The sequence below is a fragment of the Musca domestica genome, unplaced genomic scaffold (assembly GCF_030504385.1).
Source record: "Musca domestica strain aabys unplaced genomic scaffold, Musca_domestica.polishedcontigs.V.1.1 174, whole genome shotgun sequence".
Taxonomy (NCBI): Eukaryota; Metazoa; Arthropoda; class Insecta; order Diptera; family Muscidae; genus Musca; species Musca domestica.
The window spans coordinates 70,155-96,395 of NW_026712233.1; the positions used below are offsets into that span (position 1 = coordinate 70,155).

Consider the following 26,241-nt stretch of genomic DNA (forward strand, 5'->3'; position numbering starts at 1 on the left):
ATAGACTACTCCACACAACGTTGAATTCTAAATGAATAAAGCTTAAGGTGGCAATCAAGATGGAAACATTTAAACTTTTCAAACTTTTGCGGCAAGGCTAAAAATTAACCAAACCAAGCCAGGCAGGCAACTTATGGTTTGAACGCAAGAAGTTAGCGGTCGGTTGCTCGGTCGAACTCCATGGTTTGGGGCGAAATTGGCAGGCGCGTCAAAGGTCAATTGCTGGGTATCGCGCTTTGAACTTTTGTAATTTATGCCAAAAGCATGGAAAGTGTTGAAACAGCTTCCTGAGTTGTTCAATACTTTTGAGAGTAGCAAGAAAAATAGCATTAATTCTTCATACATTTCCGGGGTGAATGTGTAACTTTTGGTGCTGGAAATTGAAGGCATTATTATAGTCAACTGATATGAGTAAGCTTCGAAAAGCGACAAGGCAATTGCAGACAGAATATATATAATAATAAATGTATTGACTTTGGATTGAAAAATAATGCAGGAGATATGGAATTTTCAATAGAAGAGATCAGCCCTGTACAAATTCCACGTTGACTGGTGTTAAAATATGTTCTTTGAAGGTCGAGAGAAAGTTAACGACGTATCAGACCACCTTTTTCGTTCGGGAAAATATGACCATAATGACCATGAGAAAAGCAATTTTAGTTTTAGTATTTTTTTACTGTTAGCTTAATGCCATTGCAAAGGCATTGTGGGACAATGCTTCTTAATAAAACCATATCCCAATCTGTACCGATTTCAATATAATTTGACAAAATTTACTTTTACATCAAATTCGGTTACACCTTCCATATATCATTGAACATGGAAGTACAGTGTTTGTTGCATCAAATATGTGAAATCGGCCGAGTATATATATGGAAGCTATATCCAAATCTCCAAATTTATTATTGTAACCAAATTCCGTCACACATTCTGAATTTTATTGGAATCGGACATATATATCGCGTTGGGTGCATCAAATATGTAAAATCGGTACCTCGCAATATTCGGTATTTTGATGATTTTCGACACATTTTTTCACGAATTTCTCTGAAAATTGGTAGTTGTAGATCATAATGGGTCCCAGTTCGTGTGGCGAGTCATTGTAATTATAGGTCCACGTTTTGGTATAGCCCCCATATAACGGTACCTCCCGATATTCGGTAATTTGACGATTTTTGCCACATTTTTTTACGGATCTGTCTGAAAATTGGTATTTGTAGGTCATAATCGGTTCTAGCTCCGTCGACGAAACATTGCATGTGTAGGTCCACGATTTGGAATAGCCCCCATATAACGATACCTCCCGATATTCGGCATTTTAATGGTTTTGCCACATTTCTTCTAATGTTTCCTTTACCCTAAGATGGAGGGTATTAAAAGTTTGGCCCGACCGAACTTAATATTTGTTTACTGGTTTTTGTACCAAATTTAGTCACTCATGCCAAATTTCATTGGAATCGGACATACGCATCGTCTTTGGTGCATCAAATAAATGAAATCGGTGAAAATATATGTGGGAGCTATATTCAAATCCGAACCGATTTCAATATAATTTGACAAATATATTTTTCTTCCAAATTCCGTTACGCATTCTAAATTTGGAGACTGAATCTGTAATCTATCAATAGATATGTGCATATAAAATCTAAAGTTTTAGGACGTACCTCTGACTCTGATGCCATATCTCCAGTTCCAAATGGAGTTTTAGAAATTTCAGGCGATGTTGTAGCATACTTGGAAATTTTCAGGAAAATCTGTTCAGCGGTTTTCGAGTCCATAAATTACAAACAAACAAACATACAATCGTACAAACATTTTCCTCTTTGATAGATATCCTGGATGAGATAAAAAAACTGCAACAAAGTCAAACGCCATAATTTGTACTTTTTTTAAATTTTATTGAATAAAAGCAAAATATGTCGGAAATAGCATACAACTTTAGAATAAGTTTAAATTTGTTCGAATGCTAACCTTTGAAACCATCACTCGCTGCCCAATTGTTGCTCTGCGGTATTTTGGTGGAGGTGATCGACACGTTGGTATTTTTTAGTGCCAACCTTGCTTTCCAAAATACTCCAGACACAATAGTCCAACGGATTGGTATCCGGAGATTTTGGAAGGTGGCGAGGAACCGCATTTTGTAACCATTATTGGGTGGCGCGTGCTGAGTGCGATGGTGCTGAGTCCTGTTGGAATGTCCAAGATCTGCTGTCAAAATGTTTGCGCGCCCAAGGCTTTCGTACACACTCCAGAATATTTTCGACATCGCCATGGACGGCGCTTGAGTTCTGGTGGCCAATCGAAGGTGCACATTTTCAGCTGACCTCTTTGGCAAGTAAACACGATAATTTTGTTTGTTTACAAAATGCTGGACAACGAATGTTTTCTCATCGGAGACGGAGAAAACCAAATTCTGCAGTTCACCACTTTCGGCTAAGTGAAGCAACTCTTTTGAGTCTTTTTTCTTTCTGAAGAAAAAGGAAGTTCTTGCACTTTTTAGAATTTCAATGGCTTTACCCCGAGCTCATTTTTCAGTATTTGCCGAATGGAATATTGCGATATGTTCAGCTCACGAGGCATTTTTTCGACCACTGCGAAGCGGGTTTCGATCAAATCGCTTCTTTACTTTCGAACCATTTTTGCTGATGTTGCTGTTTTCTTCCGTCCACTTCCTTGACGTCGGGCTACGCCAACATTATCACTGTAACGAGCGATCGAGATACGAGACAGAGCATTGTTCCCCAGGATTCAGGATGGCTTATACAAGACTCCCGTATAGATTTTAAGCGTGAGACCTTGAAGAGTACATAGTAGTATCCATATTACTGCAAGGATATGCTAGCCTACGTCTGCGGACATTAAAAGTACTCAATCAGGATCGGCAGGAATAGGCAAGGATTCTAAGGTTACTATAGGGATTGAAGGATTCATGACATGGATTCAGACCCGTATATATACTCTGAGAAAGGTTAATTTTTAAATTTAGAATTTACCGTACGTACACCCGTTGCCTCTCTTACACTGCCTGTCTTGATGCTGCCATCGCCTTTTCTTTTTTTTACTTGGCCCCACTACGTGTGTTGCGGTGGAGTAACGGCAACTTTTTTTACCTAAATTTTAGTTGCTGTTGTTACAACGGTTCAACTGCAAAGAGTATTTATGTCCGAAAGAATATCGCCGTCACATTACTGAATATGGAGGCTGCCGTTTCAATTGCAAAACCTGGATACTTATTCGATATATTTTACAAGAATTTGTTGTACTCACTAAAAATAAAAAACGAGGTTAAAACAGACTCGTGGACCGATTTTTTATTTTATGAGCCCTCAAAATGTCAACCACATGGAAATTCAGTTTTTAATTGTTGCTAAAAAATTCGAAATGCCGAAAATCAGGATATACCATTACATGCGATCGATAATAGTTTTAAAGCAGTGTAAGTTTTTGGCGTGGGCGTGACTATGTATATCCTATGAGAAGCTGACATCCCAAACAGCAAATAATTTCAATGAAAAATCCATCTAATTCTTTAGACATGTATCAAATAGTATGGGTACGTCCCCCACAAAGTGTCGATATTTTCAATAACCATGAAAAACCTGAAATCAGAATCCGATTCCTTTTTAAACTCGGCGCATCCCAGTATTTCTGTCAACACAAGATATGAAGTTGAGATGGAATATACCGGTCCACTCTTTCTGGTACCTCCCCCACAGCCGGTTATAATTTTGAATACCCAAAAAATATATATATTTGATTCCTTTAGAGACCACAGTGTTGATTTTTCTTATCACTGTAAAATATGCACGCTCTGATGCAAAAAGGAAGAATAAAGTTTTCAAATATTTGCCCGACCCCACCTCTTCTTATGAAGTTTAACCACTAATGAAATGCTTAGTTTCTACATTTTTGCTGAGTATTCTGCATAATAAAAATCGTACTCAATCATTTGATCGGAAACTATAATTCACCTTACATGAATATCTGTCGTAAATTTGATTTGAACTTAAATGTGGTGTGGTGGTGATGTTGTTTTTATTTCGCAAAAACGGAATCCCATTAAAAGAAGAAGTTTTCCCTGTTAAAATAAATTGGAAAACCTCATTTTGCTTCATTCCGTTTCTTATTTCTTACTTATGCTGGAAACGCACACAAGAATTTTATTTCTTCAATTTTGATAAAAAAAAGCAATACCGTCGGTGGAGGATAAGAATCATTTCTGTCTGGCTTTTGTTGTCAAAGTGTTGTTGCCGATTGCAGCTACGGCAGCAACAACAATGAAAAAAAGTTGACAGTGTTTTAAATTGTTGTCGCAAAATAAACTTACATATGCTGACAATGCAATTTTCATGTCGAATCCAAGTTGATGTCGAACGAGGTGGCAGCAACGAAAGGAAAACCCAACCATGAACACATTTTCCAAGAGCAAATAATACTAAAAGTTGTTTTGGAGAACAGCAGCCGTGGCAGAAGCTGTGCCTCGTAAAAATGCAAAATATTTTCATTCTATGCTAACTGACTGCGTGCTTGGTTGGTGGTTGTTTTTTACCTGAACTTTTGCGGAACACCAAAACAAAATCGATAGCATTGATACACGGTGACCTACCTCCATAGTATGGTGGGGCAGGCGGAAGAGGAGGATCGGCAGTGGCAGTCAAATTGATGAAATGAAGATTAAACGACAAAGTGCGGGGCAAATGCCAGGCCAAAGAAAACAAAGTTGGTTTTTATTGACCTAAATAAAGTTTTTAAAGTTAACAATGGATTTGACTATAAAAACGGATTTATTGAATAACAATTTGGATGTATAAAAGATTTGTAAAAATGCAATCGAACAAACCAAAAAAAAAAAAAAACTGAACAACAATATTTTGTATTGATTAAATGGTTTTCGCTCTTAAATATCTGGCATCAAAACGAAAATGAAAGGCCTGAGCCACAATGACATTGATGGCGTATAAGTAATGGCCAATAATCATACGCCCGCCCGAAAAGCCCTTACCTCTATGACATTGGTGGCGTATAAATAATGAACAATGATCATACGCCTTTATTCAACACACCAGAACAAGAGATTACAGAGTAACAACACCATCTCATCTCTTCAAAGCAAATGCCTCAACATAAAAATTTTATAAAAGGGGTATCAAATAAACTTTTGTGTGGAATTAAGTTGGAATTTACAATAAAATTTATTGCCAATTTTCCATGGAGGAGTGAGGATGATATGGATTAAATGTTAAATTGGGTTCAATATTTATGATGTAAGTGCCACTTTTGAAACGGAATTACACAATTTAATTGGAAAATTTCCACTAGTTATTTTTTCAAACATTTTTTTCCTCTGTAAAAAGAGTTTTTCTTTATTTCCCATTACCATTTTAATGAGACCATCGATTAAACTGGAAAATTGCCATAAGCAGATATAGGCAATTAAAAAAAAAAAGAAAATACCGCCAAGATTTAACTTCCCACTTAACAAATGTAATCCTTCCTTCATCTCATTTGCCACAAAGACCATTCCGCTAAGTTGACTGCTCGTTTTATGGCCGCGGATAATAATAATGCCAAAAGCCCTTTACAGCAGAAACCACAAATGCCACAAAAATAAATGTCGTTTAATTTGCGAAGATGACACACAAAAAATACAATTGAATATTTTCTTTTTTATTGCTGGTGGGAACATTTTACGAGAGGTAGAGAGAAGAATTAAAAGAAAGAATAAAAGATACGCGGCGTACGAATATCTGACATATGACTCTGAGTATCGATAGGAGACAGTTTTGGCCATCCAAGTTTAAATAAATTTATGATGGAAGATAAGCAACAAAATTCAATCTTTTCCTATGATTCGGGAAAATTCTGTAGATTATGAAAGTAGTGACCTAAATTATACCATTCGTCCCAGAATGTTAAATAAACGCCAGAAATTCATAAATATTAAACACTTTTTGGGATTTTTGTGTTTATGCAGAATTCTCCTATAAGGCATCATTTAAGACATCAAATACAAACTTCAACATCAAATTTCTCGAGCGAAAATTAAACTCTAAAATGAATGAAAATTATGTTCGAAATATATCTATTAAAATATATGAACGTTTTTGCCTGATCGTGTTAGGCGCCTCTATTCTAAATCAAAAAGAAAGAAATATTCTGAGTCTCAAAAAAAAAAAAGGGAAATGTGTAAATTTTACATATACCATTCTTGTTAAATAAAACTAAAAAACTTTGCTACATTTCTTAAATTGTCATTGTTCGTTGTAGTCGGTTTGTAGATCAAAACCGACAACAAGAGTTGTGGGTTCTCAATATGTTGTATCAATATGTTGACTTTATATAAAATATTTTGGTTATTAAGTCGAACACCACCTGCAGTGAATTTCAATGTATTTCCATATTTCGGAGGAGCTTCCATGTATAGAATCTTTCAGATTTATATTTTTTCGAGGATGTTGGGAGGAGGAATCTCCTCCATAGATACAATCGGAAGAGAGTCTCTTCCATAGGCACGAACTTAAAGAAGTCTCCTCCAGAGACATGAGCTAAAGGCACTCCCCTCTCCTCCAATGGCATGAGGTAAAGGTAGTTTCCTCCGAGACACGAGCACAATGGTGGAGGGTTATAATAGTGCATCTATACTCAAGTTGAAGGGGACTCCCACAAACAAGTTGGGAGCGGAAAGTGTTATAGACGAGTTTAAGAGAGTGTAAATAGCAGAACTGCAGAAAGAAACCCCATATCAGCTGAAGGGAATCTCTTTACAGGTGCGCTCGATTATTTTTTTACTGGTTTATTTTTTATTAGATGAGTCTATCTACATCCCATAGACGAGCTGAAAAGGTCAACATTGAAGAGTTAAAGGGAGTCCCCACAGCTCTAATTCTAGTATTTCGATACCCACTCAAAGAGAAGTGACTCGCACGGGCTCCGTCATAAGACAAAAGAATGGAGATTAAACTTGGTGTAAATCTCGCACTCCCCCCGGAGTAGGTTTTACTCGCAAGTAAAAACGTGTTGTCAAAACTTGGTACATCGTAATATTATTGTCAAGATCGACAATGTAAATTAATTTATATTACAATTCTGATTTTTTTTTTTTTGGGGGGGGGGGGGGGGGGGGGGTGGCTTACTACTCCCTTTGGTAAAAGGTCAAAATTGTAATAGAAATTAATTTACATTATAAAAAGAGAAAGGATCATTCGATTTTGTCCAAACTCTGCAAATCCCAAATTTCTGTCAGTGCTGGGTCAAGTGCAAAAATTAACAAAATCGGCCCACTTTATCAAGTACCTCCCACTCAAAGAACTAAAATTTGAAATTAATATAACTCTTATAAAATTTCGCACATCCCAATATTTCTATCAACACAAGACCTGGTGTGAAGATTGAATATATCGGTCCACTCTATCAAGTACCTCCCCCACAAAGGGTCGACATTTTGAATAATCATGATACGCATTAAACGCGAAATGAGCATCTTATTCTATTCGAGTTTCACGCATCGCAACATTCTTGACAACACAATATCGGGTGTGAAGATGGAATATATCGGACCACTCCTTCTTGTACCTTTGTCATTCCGTTTGTAACACCGCGAAATCTACATTTTAGACCCCACAAAGTATATATTCTTGATTAAAATTCTATGTCGATTTAGCGATGTGCGTCCGTCTGTGGAAGTCGCTCTAGCTTCCGAACGCTCAATTTTACTCAAATGTATATGATGTGTGCAGGACTTTTGGTATTGAAAATGGGTCATGTAGGTCCACATTTTGGTATAGTCTCCATAAAATGGTTCCTCCCTATTTTTGGTATTTTGGTGATTTAAGCGGCATTATTCAGCGAAATTGTTTGGTATTTGAAGTTCGTAATGGATACTACAGCCTATGACAGAAAATTTTCTTCATGGGACCACGTTATTGTACATCCTTCATATAATGGTACCTCCCGATATTCGGTATTTTGATGATTTTAGCGATATTATTGACCGGAATTGTTTCAAATTTGGTATTTAAAGTTCGTAAGGCATACTACAGCCTATGACAGAAAATTTTCTGCGTAGGACCACGTTATTGTATATCCACCATATAATGGTACAATGGTCCTTTTATTCGGTATTTTGATGATTTTAGCTACATGCAGGTCCACGTCGTCATATAGACATTAATATACGGCTTCATTCGGTATTTTTAAGATTTTAACAGAATTTTCAACGGATTTTATTTTTTTTTTGAAAATTGCCAAATTTGTTTCAAATGGTGGAGAGGTTCTCAATCAAAAATTCTTCTCGTAACTCCCCCAAAATGAGAAAGAGAAAAGTGGATAATATCGGTTCATTCCTTTGGAATCTCCTCCATATAGGGTCAACATTTTATACAATAGTTTCATATACTAACATAGGCTGAGGATATATAGCTGTCAGCAAAACTGACTGATACTTTTTAACCTTTTCAATATCTGTTTTCTTTTAACAATAAGAATGCACTTAATTAGTTTTTGGAATGATTTATTTTTGAGATTCTGCTGTTTTTTTTTCAGTTCTGCTTATTCGTGTTATTTTTCTTTTATCGTTGATATCAGTAGATTCCGTAACTTCCTTTTTTTGGGAAATCCACAATGTCAGATCGAAGTATTCTCTAATTCAAGTTAACTATTTCCACACGAATTCATCTTTAGCAATAGTTACAACACAAATATTTTAGATACAATAAACAGATTCATATTTCTATGGGATTTCTTTTCGATATCTCTCCCTCTCAATTGATGTTCTGGTCTGTTGTATTTTTTCCATGGCAAATCGATTTGGATTTAAGTTTCATTTCTATTCATGGCTAGATTTTATGTAAAGTTTTCAGTTTTTTTCTTGCTTTCCATTCCATTTTTTGGCTTTGTTAAATTTGCATTGAATTTTCCATTGAATTGCTTGGTGGTGTTCCTGGTCTGGTCTGGTCTGGTTTGGTGTTCTGAGCACTGAAATCATCCGCATCAAATTTAACGCGTAAATTGAATTGAATGGATACGGCGAATCACAAATGTATAAATTTTTGTTGGGTGTTGAGTGTAAATGAAAAAAAAAAAAAAAAGAAACTGAAACTGAAACGGAAGGATAACATTTTTCTGATGATGGCAGAGTAATATTTAGCAGCACTCGAACACAAAATCAAAATCCATGTGAATAAGGAAGAAAGGGAATAAAACATTTGATGATATACTCGTAAGCTTATGTAGATATACTCGTATGCTTGTATTGCATCATAGATAGAGTTGTATGATTGGATGGCTGAAGATTTAAATGTTTTAGACTACAATCAGTGCCGAATTAACTTTGATGAATGACAGCTTTGTTTTTATGGCATGTTGACAATAAAAAAAAGGAATTCATTAAAATGTTAATTGGAGATAGTTAAATTGGTCAGAATATCGTCATATAAATTCAATTAATTTTGATTTGTTGATAACTCAAATCTCAAATCGTCATATTGCAATCTTCTACCGTAAAAGATATGAAGGCCGTAAAATCATTGGTCCTTGAAAAACACACATTAATTATATATGAATTTCTAATAAAAAATTGCATGTGGTAACGAATTCCAAATCAATCAACTTAAACACATTTTTGCATGTCATGTCATTCGATTGTTATAGTTGTTATATTGGAAAAGTCGGTTTTGCCAACAGATGTATACCCTCAGCCAATATTCGATTACTTAAATATTTTTTGACTTCTATCATGATTATTGAAATGTTTGTACCTCTGTGGAGTAGGATCCCAAGGAATGGACCGATATTGCCCATTTCGTATCGGTCCAACATTAATATGTTATAAATATTGCGATGGGCCAGGTTTGAACTATATTGGTTACTTCCTTCACATTATATGAGATATATGATAATTTTTAGAAAATGTTAAAATGTGAGTGACGTACCTTCGACAGAACTATTACTCATTTCTCATGCTTTATCTAATGCGGAAAAAATATTGGTATGGACAAAATTACAAGAAAATCGAACATTTATATCCAATTTTAAGCGAAATCATAAATTCCGATAAATTCCTTATTCATCTCCATATTCATCTTTGTGGGGGAAGTACCAGGAGAGGATCTATATCTTTTATCTTCGCAGCATATCTTGTGTTAGTAAAAATATTGGAATATGCGACATTTGAGGAGAATCGTATGCCTATTTTGCATTTTATGAGAGTTATAATTATTCAAAATTTTGGACCTTTGTGTGCAAGGTACATGATAGAGTGTACCGATATTTCCATTTTTGCCCCTGACATAATACAAAAAAGATGAAAATATTGATATGGGAAAAATTACAAAAAAATCAAACATTTATATCCAATTTTAAGCGAAATCATAAATTCCGATAAATTCCATATTCATCTCAGTTTTCTGGTTGAAAGAAATATTGAGATATAGCAAATTGTAACGAATCGCTGACCTTTTTCGCAAGTTATTACAGATTAAAGTATTAAAAATTCTGAACCTTTGTGGGTGAGGTACATGAAGGGGTCCACAGATATATATCATATTCACAACAGATCTTGAGCTTTTTTTCAAAATCTTGAACACTATGTGGGCGAGGTACCTGAAGAAATGGTCCGATCTATACCATCTTTATAACAGAACTTTTGTTGATGAAAATGTTGAGATGTGCAAAGTCTAAATGGGATCGGATGTTTATTTCGCGTTTTATGAGTTTCATAGATATTCAAAATTTTGACCCTTTGTGGGGATGTACCAGAAGGAGTGGACCAATATATCCAATCTTCACAGCAGATCTTGTGTTAGCAGAAATAATGAGATGTGTGAAATATAAAGCGAATCGGAGGTAATTTCGGTGTTTTAATCGTTTTGTTTATTCAAAATTTTGAGACTTTGTGAGGGAGGTACCATAAGGAAAGGTCCTATCTCTACCATCTTTATACAGATCTCTTATGGATGGAAAGATGTTCCAAGTCTAATTGGATCGGATGTTAATTTCGTGTTTTATGACCTTCATGAATATTCAAAATTTTGACCCGTTGTGGGGGAGTTACCAGAAGGATTGGACCGATATATCCCATCTTCACAGCAGAACTTGTATTAATAGAAATAATGGGATGTGTGAAATATGAACAGAACCGGATGTTTATTTAGAATTTTATAGTCGTTTTGGTTATTCAAAACATCGACCCTTTGTGGAGGAAATCTTTATAATAGACCTTGTTTTGAGAGAAATATTGATATGTTCCAAGTCTGAATGTAATCGGCTGTTAATTTTGAGCTTCAGGATATTCAAAATTTTAACCCTTGGGGGGTGATACCAGCTGAAGTGGGCCGATTTATTCCATCTTCACAACAGATCTTGTTTTAGTAGAAATAATAGGATGTTTGAAATATGAAGAAAACCGGATGCTTATTTCGTTTTAGTTATTCAAAACTTTGACCTTTTTGGGTGAGGTACCAGTAGTAATGGACCCATATATTCCATCTTCACACCTAATCTTCACATTAATGTGCGTAATTTAACATCACATTTTTAAGAATTAAAGTTATTAAAAATGTTGACCATTTGTGAGGGAGGTTCCAGAAGGAGTAAATCGATATATCCCATCTTCACATCAGATCTTGTGTAAGTAGAAATAATGGGATGCGTGAAACATGATTCTTTTTGGGATTTTATGATCGTTTTGATTTTTTCAAAAATATACCTGAAGAAATGGTCCGATCTCTACCATATTTTTAACAATCCAAGTCTGAATGGAATGAGATATTAACTTCGCGTTTTATGAGCTTCACGGAGATTCACAATGTTGACCCTTTGTATTCCCATCTTCACACCAGACTTTGGATTATTAAAAATATTGTGATGTGTGTCAAATTACACAATCGGAATCTTACATCACATTTTGTAGGTACTTAATGAAGTGTACCGATATTGTCCATTTTCGAACCTGACCCAGCACTGATGCAAATATTAGAATCTTCCAAAGTTGGAGCAAAATCCGATCATCGTTTCTCTTTCTGTACAGTAAAACATATTTGTTTTTTTTTTTTGAAAATTTCGACCTCTTGTAGGGAGATACCAGAAGGATTGGACCGATATTGCCCATCTCCAAACTCGATCTAAGTTTTGATGGAAATATTACGATGTACCAAGTTTGGGCCAAACGTTCGAGAGTTTTCGTACGCACCAGCCACCAGGATCTAAAATCGTTACTTCGATGAGGAACGTTTTGGCCATATCAAATCATGTATACTCTCTTTTGCCATATGGCTGAGGGATTTTTTAAACGATTCTTTCGATTTCCTTAGAGACAATAGAAATGCGAATAATTTGAACTTTAGTTTTCATTTAATTATGTGATGGAGAATAAATAAAAAAAAAAAAAAAATGGAAAACATCTCTGCAAACTTATCACAGTGTTTTCTTTTCAAGTCGCATTTATCAATCTCAAACAAGTCGTAGTTCATGGTCGCTATCGCTACTGTCTCCCCTTTTGCTTTATTGTTTCTATTTTCGTACATTTACATTTTATTTTAAACAAGTTTCCCTTAGCTACCTAAGGGTATCAAAATGCGCCTTAAACAGGCAATCCTTTCAACCAAGCCCTTCCCTCTGTTGACCTACATTCCCCCACTTTGTGAGAAATGAATGAATGTCATTGTCTCAAATTATTTATTCTACGAATCTAATTTAACATCAAATCAAACAAATATTTTCAAATCGTACAACACTTGAAAAGGACAAAGGAAGATATGAACAGGGGGAGTGTTCTAGTCTTATCTGTTTATCAACAAATGTTTAGGTTTATGTGAATGAAACTCTAAATGTTTGCATGTTCGTGCGTGTTGCATTATATCACACAAATCGTAATGAAAACCGATTATCGACATGTCGGAATGTTGACACGCTTCATTACTGCCACAAAATAATGTAATGGGGTAAACAAGTCGATGCTTGAAATAAATTACAACAACCATTTACTTCTACCACTACTATCTTGCATGTTTGCATACGCACACCGATAGCGGCTATAATACAAGCTTATTTACACGCATACCTTTGTTTGGTAGGGGTGGAGAGGGGTTAAAGTGTTATAACGGGAGTGTATTACATTATATGGTCTTCAAATTTAATCGAAACATTTGTCGTGCAATTGATTCAAGTGCACGTGTATAAATTTGGGAAAGGATTGCCCGTTGATTTTATTTCCAATACAATATGTATGTGTTTGTTTGAATTATTGTGACCTCCAATTAATGATTGTTTTGAATAATTATTTCTTATATATCTACCAAACTTAAAGCTATTACGAAGCTGATCCTGGTATGTTTCCCAAAAATTGTCATATTGCTAAAATTTACAAAATGCTTTTTTTTTTTTAAATTAGTAACGACCTAAAAGGTATCAGTCGACTGTGCCGATGCATACCTTGAGGCGATATTCCTTTATTTAAATAAATATTTTTAGTTGCATTCTGATGGGCGGGTATATTCAATCTTCACACCAGCAAAATTATGTGATGTGAAATTTGAAGAGAATTGGATGGTTATTTCACTTTTTATAAGAGTCATAATTTTTGAATATTTTTTCCCGTCTTGGGGTATCAGAAGGAGTGGCCCGATATTAAATATAATTTGGTTGTGTTATGATTATTCAAATTGCTGATCCGAAGGAATGTGCCAATATTGTAATTTCGTATCGTATCAACCAACTACAACTTCGAGTTGTGTAGAAAAAAACCCAGTTGAAAGAACATATGAAGTTTAAATTTCTCTTGGCGAACCACGAAGCGGATCTCCTCTGTCGGTTCATCGCGGCAACTTCAGTTTATTCCTTTAGGCTTCTCTATATGAAGAATATTCTCTTAATAAAAAAAAAACAGGAGACGCTGTATCACAACGAACAATAGCCCATGAAAACCATGAGATGAAGTTAAGGGGGAACGACAATCCAGAAAGCGAATCGAAGTCGTTCTGTTTTCAAGACCCGCCCATGTCAATGTTTCAATTGCCCGTACAGATTTTGCATGCCTTTTGACATGTCTCTGTTGTATTGAGTTCGTAATCTTCTGATTTCCAATTAAACTCACCCTTCACTGTCCATATGATTAGCAGAAAGATGTATATCCTTAGTTCTGAGGGTGACTTCTTTTATGATTATTCAAATTGTTGAGTATGTTCCGAAGCAATAGGCAAATATTGTCCATTTCGTATCGGACCTAAATAAATATTAAAAAAAATTGCGACAAGGCAGGTTTGGAATATATCGACTAATTCCTTTACTTCTTTATGAGATATGTGATAATTTTTAGAATATGTTAAAATGTGCGTGAGGTACCACATGTAGTCGAACGAATTATTCTATTTTCATACTTCATCTAATACAGATAAAAATATTGGTATGGACAAAATTACAAGAAAATCGAAAATTTATATCCAATTTTATGCGAAATCATAAATTCCATATTAATCTCAGCTTTGTGGTTGAGAGAAATACTTAGATGTAAAGAATCGCTGAGTTGTTTCGCAAGTTATTAAAGACAAAAGTATTGAAAACTGTGACCTTTTGTTCGCTGATATATATCATCTTCCCAAAATATCTTGTGATTGCTAGAATGTTTGTGTCTGTGAAATTTGAAGAGAGTTTATTTCGATTTTTTCTCCGTGTGTTTCTCAAAATGTTGAATTCTATGCGGCGGAGGTACCATCGTTATAACAGATCATGTGTGTTGATAGAAATATTGAGATGTGCCAAGTCTGAATGGAATCGAGTGTTAATTTCGCTTTTTAGAAGCTTCATGTATATTCAAAAATTGGACCCATTGGCACCAGAAGAGGGGACAGATATATTCCATCTTCACACCAGAGCTTGGGTTTATCAAAAATTGCAAAAAATCGGATTATCCTTTCTCTTTTTGTACAGTAAAATATTTTTTTGAAATTTTCGAATTTTTTTGGCGGAAGGTACCAGAAGGAGTGGACCTATATTGCCCATCTCCTAACTCGATGTAAGTTTAATAATAACATTACGATTTTCCAAGTTTGAACTAAATCGGATACTCCCTTCGTGAGCTACACGGACGGACACCCCTAGATCGAATTTTAGTACATCTGACCTAATTCAGTCTAGAGGCAAGTACATCAAAATCGGTGTAGATATAGCTATAGCTCCCATATATATGTTTTATCCGATTTCGGGTTTTAACTCCCTCACATGCGTAATATGCACTCCACAACAATGATATTTGGTACCAAATGTCAGATATATCGCAGAAACACCTCTGCAAATGTTATCGAGAACGGTTCAGATTTGGATATAGCTCCCATATATACCTTCAACCGATTTCGGGTTAATTGTGCACCAAATGGCCAACATCGGTTAAAATGACCTGAATTTTGGCACATCCGACCGAATTCAGTCTAGATGTAAATACATCAAATCAGTTCAGATATAGCTTTAGCTCCCATATATATGTTTCATCTGATTTGGTGTTGAAGTCCCTCACATTCGTAATATGCATTTGACAATAATAATATTTGGTACCAGATATCTTATAGAGCTCGGAAATATTTTGCCAAATTTTATCGAGAACGACTAAGATTTTGATATATCTCTCTTAGGTTTATTGTGCAAATAATGGCTAACATCAGCCCAAAGGGAGTGACTTTCGGGAATAGTTATTGGTATTAGTCTAAAATAACAGAACAGTGTTGGCATGCTTGTTCGGGAAACAGTAGTATTTTGTTTTTGTAAAATTGTCAGGCTTAATCCCATTATTGTTTCACTTATAAAAACAACGTTTATTTATTAGCGGAGAAAGATGGTAATGCTTATCAAGAGGGTAAGTCAGAGAATACCTAGGTTTCGGAAAGAGCCTTACCCCCTTCTTTCTTACCATCTTTCTCCACTTATAAACAAACGTTATTTTTTATAAAAACAACATTAATGGGATTAAGCCTGACTATTTTTCAAAAACGAAAAAAGTCTGAAATAACTTTGTGGAGCCATTCGCTAATGGAGGTAACTACTCCGGTTAACGTAGCCTTCATAATTTTTGGAAATATTCAAGTAACAACCAAAGTGCTCTTGAAATTTCTTAAAAAACTCTAAATTTTCAACTTCGAATCTAATACATGTACATATTTGAATACGTAAAGAAAACTGGGTGTGTTGTTTTGTTTGTGCTTACAATCGACATGAAATCCACTACCCTTTTTCAGACCCTTATCAGTTCAATGGCAATGCAAAGGCAAATGTAAATCTAAAATTTATTATCGAAATCGAAGTTGAATAAACATCAATGCGCGCATATTTGTGCGAGTTGCTGTTTGTTGGAGTCATTGGTTGTAGCCATCGTTCCGAAAAGAGACATTCGTATACCCTGTGTGCCACAAATGCCAGGAATAGATTCAAAACACACACACACATACACTTTCACTCACTCGCATACATACACACACACATGTGAAACAATTGTTTCTCCACAACAGACAGCCATATCAGCAGCAGGAACAGGAAGTACTTAAAGTCAAGTTATAACCAAATGGCTGTCTGGTGGTGGCACATACAAATGTCGTAGCCTGAATGTGCATGCGTATCCATGTCGTCAACATCAACAATGCCTTTTAGCATATGGAACGAATGCGAGGAAGTAACAAAAAAAAAAAGAAGCAATGTCTTTTTTAAAGTTCTGTTTAAGTAGTAAACGAGCTTTTCCCAATGTAAAGGGAATATGTGTGTGTTGGTGTGAGTGTGTTGTGTGGCACATAAAACAAAGGAGGATTTTACTCTTTGTTGGCAGTGCAACAGATATTCGAATGCAATTGCTTTGATATTCAATGAAGCGTTTTAAATCGATTCGAAACTTCACATACCTAAGCAAACTTCAGGAATGTGCAGAAATCACATTTAACAATTTCCTCCAGATCATATATTCTGTGTTGGGTAGCAGAAGTACCATTCAGAGGGCAGGTTACTAGGGGGAAACATTAAAAAGGGAAAATAGAATTTTCCTTTCTCTGTAAAAGGCTTAAAACTGCTTAAGATACATTCTAAAATTGAAACTGTATTTTATAAGATTCTGCGTATACTTAGCTTGACTCTTAAATTTGATATCTTATTTTATAAAAGTTTTCTTTTTTACAGAGTTAAATATGTGAAAGCATCAGTCTTCCTTACCAGGGTATTAAACCCAACACCTCTTCGTGTTGATGTATTGCGGAGATTTTTTCTTCATCTGGACCACTACAGCAGAGACACATACTATTTGGATAAATATTTTTAGTCGTCATATTAAATATTGAGGCTTCTTGAAATTTAGCGAGGTTTTCAGGGTTCCTAATATTCTATTTTGAATTACTAGAGCCCTTAAAGTAATGTTTCTTCTCTTGAACTGAAATTGTGAAGGCACTGAATCTTGTATATAAGACATACATTAACCAAAAGAAAGGTAAATATTCGACATCAAACTATAGTTTCCAATTTAATATTTCCAAAAATTTATTTTTCCAGATTGGTTCTATACAGGGTTGCCCATATTCGACGGACCTTTGGACCCTTTGGGCCCATTCCAATCGACGAGGCTTGTCCGCAGGCAACATTCTTTGCGTCAATTGAATTTTGTACGGGAACAAATGCAAATCAATGCGAATAATCCGTTGTAAAGTGGACCGAGCCATGCCCAACTGCTGAGAACGGCGTTTTTGGGATGTTCTTGGGGACCTTTCTACACTGACTCGTACGGCAGCGATATTCTCGGCCGATCGCCTTGGTCGACTTTTATATGGCCTCTTCGGATTAGAAAGAGCCTTACCAGTCGAAATTTTTTCGTATAAACGCTTAATGGTGTTCTTAGATGGCGCACGTTGCGTTTTCACAATTGAGTTCTTGTAAATTTCAACTATTTCAGAGCGCTAGCGTGGCCAGTATGTGTTCATGGTAAAAATCTGCTTGGACTGACGCTTCAAACGCGGTATGTCATTAAGCGATGTGACATCTCTGTCAAAAGTTATGGCGTTGCCGGATGGGTCCGTCGAATATAGGCAAACCTGTAGTTCTGATAGTGGAATATATTTCGACTTTATTATTTAAAAAGTATACCGTTTATTGGGATTGTACTGAAAGAGTGGGACAATATTTTCCATTTCGCATATGACCTAATTGTAATATAAATATTGCAACGTGACAGGTTTGGACTATATCAACTATTTCCTCCCCTTTATTTGAGATAGTTATATACATATATACAGGGTGAGATAAAAAAATGCAAAAAAGCCAAATGCCATCGTTTTTACATATTTTTTTCAATTTTATTGAATGAAATCAAAAAATGTCGAAAATAGCATCAAATTTTAGAATAACTTTAGATTTGTTCGAATTGATCGTCTTTGGCACGAATTATGGCCTTCAAACGGTCAATGAAACCGTCTTAGGCTGCCCCAATGTTGCTCTGCGGTATTTTGGCCCATTCCCGGCGAAGCGCTTGCTTGAGGTGATCGACACTTTGGTATTTTTTTGTGCCAACCTTGCTTTCCAAAAAATTCCAGACCAGGTGGCCATTGTGCGCTGGAAATGAAGCGAGGAACCTCATTTTGTAACCACTCTTGGGTGGCGCGTGCTAAGTTCGATGGTGGTGAGTCCTGTTGGAATGTCCAAGGTCTGCGGCCAAAATGTCTGCGTGGTTTTAATATACCCTCCAGAATATTTTCGCGATAATATTTGGCATTTATTCTATTCGTTTAATACGAGCGAAGAACGACCATCGGCTGTTATGGCGGCCCACACCGTCACCATGGCCGCCGCTTGAGTTCTGTTGGCCAACCGAAGGTGCACATTTTCAGCTGACCTCTTTGGCAAGTAAATACGATCATTTCGTTTGTTTACAAACTGCAGGACGACGAATATTTTCTCATCGGAGAAAACCAAATTCGGCAGTTCACCACTTTCGGCCAAGCGAAGCAACTCTTTAGCTCGTTTGGGTCCATTTTCTTTCTGTTGCGGTGTAAGTTTTTGCACTCTTTGGAATTTCAATGGCTTTACCCCGAGCTCATTTTTTAATATTTACCGGAAGGAATATTACGATATGTTCAGCTCACGAGCCATTTTTCGGCCACTTCGAACCATTTCTGCTGATGTTGCTGTTTTCTTTCGTCCTCTTTCTTGACGTCGGACTACGCTACCGTTATTACGGTAACGAGCGATGTTACGAGACACAAATGATTTATTCACATTTAAATGCTGGATGCTCTAACGATAGCCACTTGTGGTTTTCCAGTCAAATATAAAAAAATCACACAGTTGAATTCCATCACGAATAACTTTTTTTCTGGAAAATTCTCAACAAAATGCTTTTGTACGCTTGTAAACAATATAATGAGCTGTCACTGGAACAATTTTAACAGCTGTCGGACGAGTGGCTAAGAAATGACAGCATTCTGAAGTTGGTTGCAGTTTTTACATCTCATCTTGTATGTAATTGGTGATTATTTCTTTTTCGGGGACTTATACTCTCATCTTGACAAAATTTAAGTATGTTTTACGATTTTTTGGAAAGAGTCCTCAGTCACCCTATATAAATCGCATAAGTAATGATAATTGAGTCTTTAAAGTAAAAACGTAGTGTACTTTAATAAAACTTTTCCTATACATTCCAAATTAAATCTCCTCTAATCCTTCCCACACCATTTATGGACTGCACCGAAAAAATAGAGAGGAAATCAAAAGATTCATTGATATTTGGTTGTCTCATATCGTCTGCTCGCTTATCAACAATTTGTGTCCTCGTCGTTTTTATATCCCAATTTTATTAGTTCCCATTTTCAATTATCTCCTTCATTTCTTTGGTTGTTTTTCTTTTCTCTCTTCCTCTTACTCTTCTTATGATTATTTTTATGGTCTCTAAATCTTTGGGAAATACAAAATTGATGGAAATTGAATGAAAATCTTCTCGTTCACTCGCTTAAAGCTTTATGCGAGTGGCAAATTGAGCGAGCCATATGAGATGGTGGTGGTGGTGGGGCGAAGGATATTGGTTTATTGTAAGTTCCTAGAAATTGGTAACAGTGTCGAAAATATTTGGCCAAATTAATTTCGTCTATCAAAAGCAATTTAATAATATAAGCTAGCAGTTTCATCCGCACTCACATGATATGGGAAGGAAAGTAAGAGGAATAACAGAGTTGGAATGAAATAAAATATACTCGTTATGGTCGCTGGGAGGACACGCACACACACACACATGTACATTTGGGGAAAATATACTGAGTGTAAAGTTTCGTGTGCAGATATGGCTTTTATTAGTCTGCCGAAATCCAGTTTAACTGGGATCAGCAATCAGATATGAGATATTCAAAGGATTTACTCTACTTCGTTAGCAAAATGTCCACCTTAAAATTTTAGATTCGTTCCAGCAGTTGGAGTTTGGCCTTTTTGATACTCAAAACGCAAATTTTCAGAGTGTCGAGAAGAACAAAATGAAAATGTTTACTTAATAACCAAAAAGTCTTCAAAATCTTTCATTTTCAAATTTAGCAAGGAGGATATTAGTTAAACCATTGCACAATGGATCTACATTCATTTTTACTGTCCAAAACTATTTCAACTTCTCCTTAGGTAAACCCTAGAAACCAACAATATTAAATATCAGGAATTTTTCTACTGTAATACCAAATTTAGTACTATTTAGTACTTTTCGTACAGTTATGGTACACATATAGAAAACCATCTCCATACCTTAATCGCAGACACCATTCAAATCTATATTAAATTTTTGGATTTCAGGAATAGAACCTTCACCCAATACCAAATTTATTACAATTTAGTAATTTTCGTACAATTATAGTACTCTTTTACAAAACGGCCACCATTTTTCAATCCCATATACCAGGAGAATCCTCAATATCAAATTTCGAAATTTAAGTTCTGTAATTTCCCCCTTTACCAAATTTAGTGCAACTATAGTACGCATATCCAAAAACTAAATCTCTCAACAACAGACACCAACAGTGACATCTATATCAAATTTCAGGATTCCAGCTTCGTACATTTCGTACAGTTACAGTACACATTTCAAAAACCACCATATCTCAATTCCAGATACCAAAAGATCCAGATATCAACAGATGTCACGTTTCACGATTCCAGCCCTATCACTTCACCCAATACCAAATTTTCTGTCATTTAGTACAATTATGGTACGCGTATGCAAAACCAGCTTCTTCTCTCGACCACAGACACCAACGGTGACATCCATATCAAATTTCAAGATTCCAGCTTTTTCCCTTTACCCAAAACAAAATTTAGTCCCATTTAGTACTTTTCGTACAAATATAGGATGCCTTTAATTCCAGATACCAACAGACACCAACGTTGACATCCATATCAAATTCCTTCGCCAAATACCAAATTTAGACGTATATTTAAACCACTTCCATATCTCAATTCCACATACCAACAGACACTTCAAAATCAAATTTCGGAATTCAAGTTCTATTTCTTCATCCAATAACAAATTTAGTATCATTTTGTGCTTTCGTACAAATATAGGACGAATTTCGAAATCACCGTCAAATCTCAAACACACATACCACCATTTATCTAGATATCAAATTTAAGAATTGTATCTATATCCCTTAACCCAATGCAAAATATAGTACCATTTAGTACTTTACGTACCGTTATAGTACACAATTCCGAAAACACCTCCATATGTCGTGTCTACACACGAGCAGCAACCCTAATACCAAATTTCAGATTTCAAGCACTATCTATTCACCCAATATCAAATTGTAACAAATATAGTACTATTTAGTACTTTTCGTACAATTGTAGTACCAAAACTAAACACGAACCATCCACCAGCAGGGACCCCAATACAAAATTTTAAAATTCCAGCTGCATCCATTCACCCTAAACCAAATTTAGTACTGTTTCTAGAAATATAGGACTCATTTCCATTAGTAATCAAATCACACAGAGTGAGATTAAAAGAAACTGCAACAAAGTCAAACGCCAGAATTTTTAAATATTTTCTTTTTTAATTTTATTGACTGAAAGCAAAATATGTCAGAAATAGCATTAAATTTAAGAAGAAGTTTAGATTTGTTCGAATTGGCCACCTTTGGCACGACACACAATAGTCCAATGGATTGGTATCCGCAGATTTTGGTGGCCATTGTGCGCTGGAAATGAAGCTAGGATATTTTGGCGATAATATTCAGCATTTCTGATGCCGCGGTCGATTAATACGAGCGGAGAGCGACCATCGGCTGCTGTGGCGGCCCACATCTCACCACGGCCAACACTTGAGTTCTGGTGGCCAACCGCGCATTTTCAGCTGACCTCTTTGACAAGTAAACACGATAATTTTGTTTTTTTACAAACTGCTGGACAACGGATGTTTTCTCATCGGAGAAAACCAAATTCGACAGTTCACCACTTTCGGCCAAGCGAAGCAACTATTTAGCTCTTTTGAGTCCACTTTCTTTCTCTCGCTGTGTAAGTTCTTGCACTTTTTTTGAATTTCAATGGCTTTACCCCGAGCTCCTTTTTTTAATATTTGCCTAATGGAATATTGCGATGTGTTCAGCTCACGAGCTATTTTTCGGCCACTGCGACCCGGGTTTCGATCAAGTCGCTTCTTTACTTTTCGAACCATTTCTGCTGATGCTGCTGTTTTCTTCCGTCTACTTCCTTGAAGTCGGGCTACGATACCAACATCACGGTAACGAGCGATGTTACGAAGATTTATTCACATTTAAACGCTGGATTGCTCTAACGATAGCCACTTGTGCTTTTCCAGGCAAACATAAAGAAATCACACGATCAGGCTTGAGTTCCATCACGAATAATTTTTTTTTTCTGGAAAATTTTCACTAAAATGCTTTTCCACGCTTGTAAACAATATAATGAGCTGTCACTGGAATAATTTTAACAGCTGTCGGACGAGTGGCTTAGAAATGACAGCAGTCTTAAGTTGGTTGCAGTGTTTTATCTCACTCTGTAAAATATTAAAATTGTATGGCTATCCCTTTACCAAATACCAGTATTGTACCATTCAGTACTTTTCGTACAATTATAGTACATATTTCCGAAACCACCTCCATATGTCCAGGCGTCACATATGAACTGCGACGCTAATGCAAAATGTCAGATTTCAAGCACCATCATCCAATACCATATTGTACGAAATATAGTACTATATATTACTTTTTATCCACTTGATGTATGTATTTCCACAACCGCCTCTTTATCACAAATCTACAACCAATGAGGTGGATCCTAATAGAAAATTTCAAAATTCGAGTCTTATACGTTCACCCTTAGCCAAGCTGTTCCAAATTTAGTACCACGTAGAACAGTTGGCACACTTAGGACACTTTTCCAAAACCATCTTAATTTTTTAACTCTATTCGTTCACATAATACCAAATGGTACCATTTTAGAAGTTAGTAAAGTTTTACAATTTTTCGTAACCTTAAGGTCCGAATATCCAATAACCTTCTGGAACATCTATCTTTTTGGCCTTGTGTGGGTTTCTTGCCCCCTTGTCATATTTGTTTATTGATCAATTTGTATATGAAATATCTCATATATGTACCCCACTCTATCATATATTGTATTAATATGAGGAAGTAACTATTCCAGTGTTGAAGAAAATAAACCAAAAAACACAACAAAATAAGAAAATCCCTTAGAATTTCACGCTGATTTTCACAACGTCAACACAAGTAAACAACAGTCAAAGATTTATCGCATGAAAATAGTTTTCCACACACACACCCAACATTCACCATTATTATCTCCCATTCATGCCACCAAACAACCAGTCTGCCAAACGCACACCTACACCCAGACTCACACATCCATTGGAACCATCACCACCTCTACCACACACACACACACTCTCACTCACACAGTGAATAGATAAATGGTGAAAATGTAATGCGAAACCTTCTGCTTGGCTATAGCACCAAACAGACAATAAAAATTGCCACAAATCTAAGGGTGTTGAAATGGAGGGTGGTGGAGGCTGGCAAACTATTCTGTCTCCTGCTGGTGGAGGAGATGTGATGGTGGTGTTATTGTTGGTTGTTATGTCGTTTTGTGTTCATTCACAAAAGTGATGACAATGGCAACATAGCACCACCAACAACAACAGCAACAACAAAAAATACAACTCGATAATCCTTAACGGGACAGGTATGTTCACATACGACTATAAAACTGGTGTACGTTAATAAGAAAGTTGTTAATACAATATCGACCATCGACAAGGTGGCAGGCACATTGGTGTGAGTTTCAATAAAAAGCTTGCATTCAAATAAATATATTTGAGGGTCACTGGGATACTGGTAACTAATATTTTGATAGGAGTATCTAAACATGAAAAAAAGGAAATGTTTAATAACCAGCAAAAGTAATAATTTAGGTTCTAGAGGTTTTATTTTTAAACTTTTAAACTTAAACTTTTGTTAGAATAATGGATTGGTTATCCTATTTGTAATGAGTATTATTCTCGGCTATACTCAGAATTTTCAGGGATCGATTAATACACGTCAAAGCTAAAATTGTCCTTTTTTTTTTGATTCTAGAGTTTCTCTAGATATTTCCAAATTTCTACAAAATGATGATTAACAAGTAAAAAATAGCTAAGTTCAGTCTGATCGAGCTTTTAATACCCTCTACCAATCTCATAAAACTAGCAAATTTTCAAAAAAAAAAAAAAAAAAAAAAAAAAATCTGATAAAAAAATGCCTCTCAAATGAAACCTCTACGTTTATACGAAGACGTGTTCGTACCCATTGCGAACATCAATTTTCAAACAATTCCGGTAAACATATCTCTGAAACCTTCTAAATACCCAATATTGGGAGGTACCATTATATGGAGGCTATATGAAAATGTGGACCGACATGGCCCATTTATGAACTTAACCAGCCTACTGGCAAAATACACATGTGTGTCAAATTGTAGCCATGTATCTCAATTCGTTCCAGAAATAGCGTGATTACAATAGAGAGACATACGGACAGACGACAGTCGCTACATCGACTAAGATTACGCTGATCACAAATATATGTACTTTGTTGGGTCTGACATGCGTATTTCGAGGAATTCCTCCATAGAATTAAATAGCGTATGAAAAGTTAAAACGGTGTTAAGATCGACTATACACTCCACTCTGCCAAAATTCGACTTTTGACTAATTCAGCTATTCCTAAAATCCTTACAATTTGGAATGAGTTAATCTACCAAGAAAGAACCCAAACTGCATCTTATTTGATTGAAAAGGCAGCAAATTTGATTTTAAACTTCAGAACACGCAATGAGCAACGTTTGATTTGGCTGGAAATCGGGTTGAAACTTCCAACACACCGAAAATCGGAAGGAATCGTTAAATTAGGCCTACAATAAAATATGTATCCCTATTAAGTACTGGTTGCAAGGATAGCGTGAAATGTCAAATTACAATTTTTTTAAAATTGGGGCAAAAAAAATGCAAATCTGGAGGTTATATGGATGCTTAACCAAAAAGAGGACCTACATTGAAACTACTGAACTAGAACCTGAATTGTCAAATTTTGCACCGAAATCTAAAGAAGTCGGAAATAGCATCAAATTTTAGAATAAATTTAGATGTGTTCTACTTGGTCACCTTTGGCACGAATTATGATCTTCAAACGACCAATGAAACCGTTACACGCTCCCGGAATTTTTGTCTGCGGTATTTTGGCCCATTCTCGGCGAAGCGCTTACTTGAGGTAATCGACACGTTGGTATTTTCTAGTGCCAACCTTGCTTTCCAAAATACTTCAGACAAAATAGTCCAACAGATTGGTATTCGGAGATTCTGGTAGTGCGATGGTGCTGAGTCCTGTTCGAGTGTCCAAGGTCTGCGGCCAAAATGTTTGCGTGTCCAAGGTTTTAGTACACCCTTCAGAATATTTTCGCGATAATATTCGGCATTTATTCTGATGCCACGGTCGATTAATACGAGCGGAGAGCGACCATCGGTTGTTATGGCGGCCCACGCCTTCACCATGGCCGCCGCTTGAGTTTTTGTGCCAACCAAAGGTGCACATTTTCACAAGACCTCTTTGGAAAGTAAAGACTATAATTTTGTTTGTTTACAAACTGCTGGGCAACCAATGTTTTCTCAACGGAAAAGACCAAATTCAGCAGCTCACCACTTTCGGCCAAGCAAAGCAACTCTTTAGCTCTTTTCTTGCACTTTTTGGAATT

At 36.0% G+C, this 26,241-nt stretch overlaps 1 long non-coding RNA gene across 1 annotated transcript in view; it reads left to right on the top strand.

Moving 5' to 3' along the window:
* The window catches only part of LOC109612228 (uncharacterized), a 54,286-nt gene extending 37,019 nt beyond the window's left edge, over positions 1 to 17,267 (top strand). The window contains exon 4 of the long non-coding RNA XR_002194400.2: positions 17,146 to 17,267. This is a non-coding gene — a long non-coding RNA (uncharacterized LOC109612228). The remainder of the gene's footprint in view (positions 1 to 17,145) is intronic.
* The last annotated feature ends 8,974 nt before the right edge of the window (positions 17,268 to 26,241 follow it).